The 8,200-nt window shown below is 42.9% G+C and overlaps 1 protein-coding gene across 1 annotated transcript in view; it reads right to left on the reverse strand.

The window, feature by feature from the left end:
- LOC124037343 (collagen alpha-1(XIX) chain-like) overlaps positions 1-8,200 on the reverse strand; it is a 194,327-nt gene that overhangs the window by 123,415 nt on the left and 62,712 nt on the right. The gene's annotated exons all lie outside the window — the stretch shown is intronic.

Below are 8,200 nucleotides of genomic sequence, written 5' to 3' on the forward strand. Positions count from 1 at the left end.
TAGGACAGGACTATTACATTCTACCTTATTATCAGATAGGACTATTACCTTCTACCGTATTATCAGATAGGACTATTACCTTCTACCTTATTATCAGATAGGACTATTACCTTCTACCTTATTATCAGATAGGACTATTACCTTCTACCGTATTATCAGATAGGACTATTACCTTCTACCTTATTATCAGATAGGGTATTACCTTCTACCTTATTATCAGATAGGACTATTACCTTCTACCTTATTATCAGATAGGACTATTACCTTCTACCGTATTATCAGATAGGACTATTACCTTCTACCTTATTATCAGATAGGACTATTACCTTCTACCTTATTATCAGATAGGACTATTACATTCTACCTTATTATCAGATAGGACTATTACATTCTACCTTATTATCAGATAGGACTATTACATTCTACCTTATTATCAGATAGGACTATTACCTTCTACCGTATTATCAGATAGGACTATTACCTTCTACCTTATTATAGGACAGGACTATTACCTTCTACCGTATTATAGGACAGGACTATTACATTCTACCTTATTATCAGATAGGACTATTACCTTCTACCGTATTATCAGATAGGACTATTACCTTCTACCGTATTATAGGACAGGACTATTACATTCTACCTTATTATCAGATAGGACTATTACCTTCTACCGTATTATCAGATAGGACTATTACCTTCTACCTTATTATAGGACAGGACTATTACCTTCTACCGTATTATAGGACAGGACTATTACATTCTACCTTATTATCAGATAGGACTATTACCTTCTACCGTATTATCAGATAGGACTATTACCTTCTACCTTATTATCAGATAGGACTATTACCTTCTACCTTATTATCAGATAGGACTATTACCTTCTACCTTATTATCAGATAGGACTATTACCTTCTACCTTATTATCAGATAGGACTATTACCTTCTACCTTATTATCAGATAGGACTATTACCTTCTACCTTATTATCAGATAGGACTATTACCTTCTACCTTATTATCAGATAGGACTATTACCTTCTACCTTATTATCAGATAGGACTATTACCTTCTACCAACATTATCAGATAGGACTATTACCTTCTACCGTATTATCAGATAGGACTATTACCTTCTACCGTATTATCAGATAGGACTATTACCTTCTACCTTATTATCAGATAGGACTATTACCTTCTACCTTATTATCAGATAGGACTATTACCTTCTACCGTATTATCAGATAGGACTATTACCTTCTACCGTATTATCAGATAGGACTATTACCTTCTACCGTATTATCAGACAGGACTATTACCTTCTACCTTATTATAGGACAGGACTATTACCTTCTACCGTATTATCAGATAGGACTATTACCTTCTACCTTATTATCAGATAGGACTATTACCTTCTACCGTATTATCAGATAGGACTATTACCTTCTACCTTATTATAGGACAGGACTATTACCTTCTACCTTATTATAGGACAGGACTATTACATTCTACCTTATTATAGGACAGGACTATTACCTTCTACCGTATTATCAGATAGGACTATTACCTTCTACCTTATTATAGGACAGGACTATTACCTTCTACCTTATTATAGGACAGGACTATTACCTTCTACCTTATTATAGGACAGGACTATTACCTTCTACCTTATTATAGGACAGGACTATTACCTTCTACCGGATTATCAGATAGGACTATTACCTTCTACCTTATTATCAGATAGGACTATTACCTTCTGGATGTGTGTTAATACTACTGGATGTGTGTCAATTCTACTGGATGTGAGTCAGCCTTACTGGATGTGTGTCAGCCCTACTGGATGTGTGTCAGCCCTACTGGATGTTTGTCAAGCCTATTGGATTTGTGTCAAACCTACTGGATGTGTGTCAATTCTACTGGATGTGAGTCAGCCTTACTGGATGCGTGTCAGCCCTAATGGATGTGTTTAGCCCTACTGGATGTGTGTGTTTAACCCTATTGTATGTGAGTCAGCCCTACTGGAACGTGTGTCAGCCCTACTGGATGTGTGTCAACCCTACTGTATGTGAGTCAGCCCTTCTGGATGTGAGTCAACCCTACTGGATGTGTGTCAGCCCTACTGGATGTGTGTCTATCCTACTGGACGTGTGTGAGCCCTATTGGATGTGTGTCTATCCTACTGGACGTGAGTCAGCCCTAATGGATGTGAGTCAGCCCTACTGGATGTGTGTCTATCCTACTGGATGTGTGTCAGCCCTACTGGATGTGTGTCTATCCTACTGGACGTGTGTGAGCCCTATTGGATGTGTGTCTATCCTACTGGATGTGAGTCAGCCCTATTGGATGTGTGTCAGCCCTACTGGATGTGAGTCAGCCCTACTGGATGTGTGTCTATCCTACTGGATGTGTGTCAGACCTACTGGATGTGTGTCAGCCCTACTGGATGTGTGTCAGCCCTACTGGATGTGAGTCAGCCCTACTGGATGTGTGTCAGCCCTGCTGGATGTGTGTCTATCCTACTGGATGTGAGTCAGTCCTACTCACCGGAACAAGTGGACCATAAGAGGGGGGTGGTGTGTTTGTTTCCGGGGCAGTAGGAGGGCCTCATTGTGACTCTGCCTTTCTCGATTTCTATCCCCGTCTCTCACTCTCTGACTCTCTCACATACCTCGTGGTTAGCTTCAACACCCGGGGGTTCCATGAAAATGACTGCAGGCCTTTTGCTAAAGCACTGTAGGTAATGGCCATCTGTCTGTGATGAGAAGGAGCACTGAGTCACACTGAGAGACAAGCAGCAGGAGGGAGAGGAAGAGAGGCTGTCTGTGTGTCTGTGACTGTGTGCGTGTGCGTTTGTGTGTCCGTGAGGGTGTGCATGTGCGTGTCAGTGAGGGCGTTATTTAATATGCACAGCACCACTATTGGTTGAGAGATGCCAGTCCTCCGTGTCTCCTTAGTCAATCACAAATCATGTTGAAACAGTAGTCCCAGTAGTCTCACATGAAAGGGGTACTATCAGGAAACTGAGACTAGCTGGTACATCACATGACAGGGGTACTAGCAGGACACCTAGGCTAGCTGGGACATCACATGACAGGGGTACTATCAGGACAATGAGGCTAGCTGGTACATCACATGACAGGGGTACAATCAGGACAATGAGGCTAGCTGGTACATCACATGACAGGGGTACTATCAGGACACTGAGGCTAGCTGGTACATCACATGACAGGGGTACTATCAGGACACTGAGGCTAGCTGGTACGTCACATGAAAGGGGTACTCTCAGGACATTGAGGCTAGCTGGGACATCACATGACAGGGGTACAATCAGGACACTGAGGCTAGCTGGTACATAACATGACAGGGGTACTCTCAGGACACTGAGGCTAGCTGGTACGTCACATGACAGGGGTACTCTCAGGACATTGAGGCTAGCTGGGACATCACATGACAGGGGTACAATCAGGACACTGAGGCTAGCTGGTACATCACATGACAGGGGTACAATCAGGACACTGAGGCTAGCTGGGGGTACAATCAGGACACTGAGGCTAGCTGGTACATCACATGACAGGGGTACTATCAGGACACTGAGGCTAGCTGGTACGTCACATGACAGGGGTACAATCAGGACACTGAGGCTAGCTGGTACATCACATGACAGGGGTACTAGCAGGACACCTAGGCTAGCTGGTACGTCATATGACAGGGGTACAATCAGGACACTGAGGCTAGCTGGTACATCACATGACAGGGGTACTATCAGGACACTGAGGCTAGCTGGTACGTCACATGACAGGGGTACAATCAGGACACTGAGGCTAGCTGGTACGTCACATGACAGGGGTACAATCAGGACACTGAGGCTAGCTGGTACATCACATGACAGGGGTACTAGCAGGATACCTAGGCTAGCTGGTACGTCACATGACAGGGGTACAATCAGGACACTGAGGCTAGCTGGTACATCACATGACAGGGGTACTAGCAGGACACCTAGGCTAGCTGGGACATCACATGACAGGGGTACTATCAGGACAATGAGGCTAGCTGGTACATCACATGACAGGGGTACAATCAGGACAATGAGGCTAGCTGGTACATCACATGACAGGGGTACTATCAGGACACTGAGGCTAGCTGGTACATCACATGACAGGGGTACTATCAGGACACTGAGGCTAGCTGGTACATCACATGACAGGGGTACTATCAGGACACTGACATCCTCCTTGTCCTCCCTTTTTCCTACGATGTTGTATCCTATAACTATGTGGGTACGTCTGATATTGCACATTATATGGGCTCTGGTCCAAAGTAGTGCACTAAATAGGCAATAGGGTGCCATTTGTGAGGCCTAATGAGTTATTAAGGTGTCAGAGAGTACAGAAAGAAATGTGGGAGAACCGTAACGGTCAGCAGCTGAGGTGATGCTAAAGATAATTGAACCTATTGAGCATGGCGGTGACAGTGACGGAAGATGAGCACCATCTTTCTGTCTATCTGGTTTGAATTCTCATTATCACAAGTTTAATCAGAGTGTCAGTGCATGAACATAGTAGAATGGGTCAAATAACAGAATCATTCCATATCAACAAAGTCCAGTTGGTTACTAAAAGGCAGCAGGAAGCAGTAGAGTGTAAATTAGAAATGTTCATTAGGGCAGCTGTTGCAAAACATTTGACAACGTTTTAACAGGAAATATTCAAACAAGGGATTTATAATTGAAGGCGCTGTGTAGTCTGCGTAAAAAGTTTTTTTTAGGAACTAATTTCCTGCTGAGAGTAAGAAAAGTAGAATAAACGAGGTGAAATGTCTAAATATGGTTGAACATCAGCAGTGTTCCACTTTTTATGTCAGTCACTGTCATTCACTCAATTAGCACATCAGCTAACATTTTATAGATGGCTAGTCAAGTTGGTCTAGTCAGCGGTGTTGGGGAGGAGTGAACTACATTTACTTCAACTAGAAAATGTAATTACATTTTGCAGTAGCTTGGTGGTAGTTGAACGATATGAAATCTTGGTAGTGTTTTCAGTAGTTCATTATGTTTTTCCCTTGTAGAGTAGCTAACTCCTAGAACGAAATAATACTCTTTTTTTGTCAAATAAAATATGGGTGAAGTAAGTAAGAAGGTCCTTTCTTTTTCGGTATCAGACCTGCCTAATTCTCACTTTTTGTGTTTAATAGGCTAAATTACACATTCTGTTGACATCTGACTCCACAGTGATCTGTTCTGGCAATATATAGTCTATGACGTTTCAGAGTTAGATGATAATTCTTCACGCAGTAGTTTGGATGAAGTGAACTACTTTTTTTATAAGTAACTGAAGTTTAGTAAACTATATTTTTCATAAGGGTAGCTTTAGTTTAGTAAACTATATTTTTCATAAGGGTAGCTTTAGTTTAGTAAACTATATTTTTCATAAGGGTAGCTTTAGTTTAGTAAACTATATTTTTCATAAGGGTAGCTTTAGTTTAGTAAACTATATTTTTCACAAGGGTAGCTTTAGTTTAGTAAACTATATTTTTCATAAGGGTAGCTTTAGTTTAGTAAACTATATTTTTCATAAGGGTAGCTTTAGTTTAGTAAAACAAAAATTCATAAGGGTAGCTTTAGTTTAGCTTAGCTTCTTCCAATGTGAAGTAATTTGTAGCTTGGTAAATGGTAAACTAGATTTTCAGAGTAGCTTCCCCATCACTGCTAGACAGCTACCAAATGACCGACCAGGCACACATGGCATGTGCCCAGGTCGCCTAACCCCAGGGGGCCCCTGTTGATTTGGTTAGTCACTCACTCAGATATCATTAACATGGCATGTGCCCAGGGCCCCTAACCCCCAGGGGGCCCCTATTGATTTGGTTAGTCACTCACTCAGATATCATTAACATGGCATGTGCCCAGGGCCCCTAACCCCCAGGGGCCCCTATTGATTTGGTTAGTCACTCACTCAGATATCATTAACATGGCATGAGCCCAGGGCCCCTAACCCCCAGGGGGCCCCTATTGATTTGGTTAGTCACTCACTCAGATATCATTAACATGGCATGTGCCCAGGGCCCCTAACCCCCAGGGGGCCCTATTGATTTGGTTAGTCACTCACTCAGATATCATTAACATGGCATGTGCCCAGGGCCCCTAACCCCCAGGGGCCCCTATTGATTTGGTTAGTCACTCACTCAGATATCATTAACATGGCATGAGCCCAGGGCCCCTAACCCCCAGGGGACCCTATTGATTTGGTTAGTCACTCACTCAGATATCATTAACATGGCATGAGCCCAGGGCCCCTAACCCCCAGGGGGCCCCTATTGATTTGGTTAGTCACTCACTCAGATATCATTAACATGGCATGTGCCCCGGGCCCCTAACCCCCAGTGTCCCCCATTGATTTGGTTAGTCACTCAATCAGATATCATTAACATGGCATGTGCCCAGGGCCCCTAACCCCCAGGGGGCCCCTATTGATTTGGTTAGTCACTCACTCAGATATCATTAACATGGCATGTGCCCAGGGCCCTTAACCCCCAGGGGACCCTATTGATTTGGTTAGTCACTCACTCAGATATCATTAACATGGCATACTGTAAGTCATGGCAAAATGTGTAGAATTGCAGAAAGGTAACTTTAACACTGCAACAACAAAATCCACTGCCAAGAAGGGGGGCACTAAAATGTTTTGCCCAGGGAGGTGAGAGGGGCCCCCCAACCAAATATTGCTTAGGGCCGCCAAAAGGCTAGGGGTGGCTCTGTTCTTATAGGAAAAGTTCAGATAGTACTAGATAGTACCTCCCAGATGTAGATATTATAGGCTCTGTTTTATAGAGGTTTCTTCTGTTTTATACCTACTGGACACAACCCTTCTATAGATACATGTTGAGTTGTCTACTGTTTATACCTACTGGACACAACCCTTCTATAGATACATGTTGAGTTGTGTTCTGTTTATACCTACTGGACACAACCCTTCTATAGATACATGTTGAGTTGTCTTCTGTTTATACCTACTGGACACAACACTTCTATAGATACATGTTGAGTTGTCTTCTGTGTTATACCTACTGGACACAACCCTTCTATAGATACATGTTGAGTTGTCTTCTGTTTATACCTACTGGACACAACCCTTCTATAGATACATGTTGAGTTGTCTTCTGTGTTTACCTACTGGACACAACCCTTCTATAGATACATGTTGAGTTGTCTACTGTTCATACCTACTGGACACAACCCTTCTATAGATACATGTTGAGTTGTCTTCTGTTTATACCTACTGGACACAACCCTTCTATAGATACATGTTGAGTTGTCTACTGTTTATACCTACTGGACACAACCCTTCTATAGATACATGTTGAGTTGTCTTCTGTTTATACCTACTGGACACAACCCTTCTATAGATACATGTTGAGTTGTCTTCTGTTTATACCTACTGGACACAACCCTTCTATAGATACATGCAGGCAATGAGGCAGTGATCGCTGAGATCCTGGTTGAAGACAGCAGAGTTGTATTTAGAATGGCTAGTTGGTCAGGAGGATATTTATGAGGGTGCCCATGGTTACGGATTTAGGGTTGTACCTGGTAGGTTCCTTGATTATTTGTGTGAGATTGAGGGCATCTAGCTTAGATTGTAGGACGGCCGGGGTGTTAAGCATATCCCAGTTTAGGTCACATAACAGTACGAACTCTGAAGATAGATGGGGGGCAATCAATTCACATATGGTGTCCAGGGCACAGCTGGAAGCTGAAGGGGGTCTATAACAAGCGGTAACGATGATAGACTTATTTCTGGAGAGGTGGATTTAAAAAAATAGAAGCTTGAATTGTCTGGGCACAGACCTGGATAATATGACAGAGCTCTGCAGGCTATCTCTGCAGTAGATTGAAACTCCGTCACCTTTGGCAGTTCTATGTTGTCGGAAAATGTTGTAGTTGGGGATGGAAATGTCAGAATTTTTGGTGGCCTTCCTAAACCAGGATTCAGATACAGCTAGGACATCAGGGTTGACGGAGTGTGCTAAAGCAGTAAATAAAACAAACTTCGAGAAGAGGCTTCCGATGTTAACATGCATGAAACCAAGGCTTTTACGGATACAGAAGTCAACAAATGAGAGTGCCTGGGAATAGGTGTGGTGCTGGGGCCTATAAGGTCTGGGTTAACTTCTACATCACCAGAGGAACAGAGGAGGAGTAGGA

Source organism: Oncorhynchus gorbuscha, linkage group LG06 (assembly GCF_021184085.1).
Source record: "Oncorhynchus gorbuscha isolate QuinsamMale2020 ecotype Even-year linkage group LG06, OgorEven_v1.0, whole genome shotgun sequence".
Taxonomy (NCBI): domain Eukaryota; kingdom Metazoa; phylum Chordata; class Actinopteri; order Salmoniformes; family Salmonidae; genus Oncorhynchus; species Oncorhynchus gorbuscha.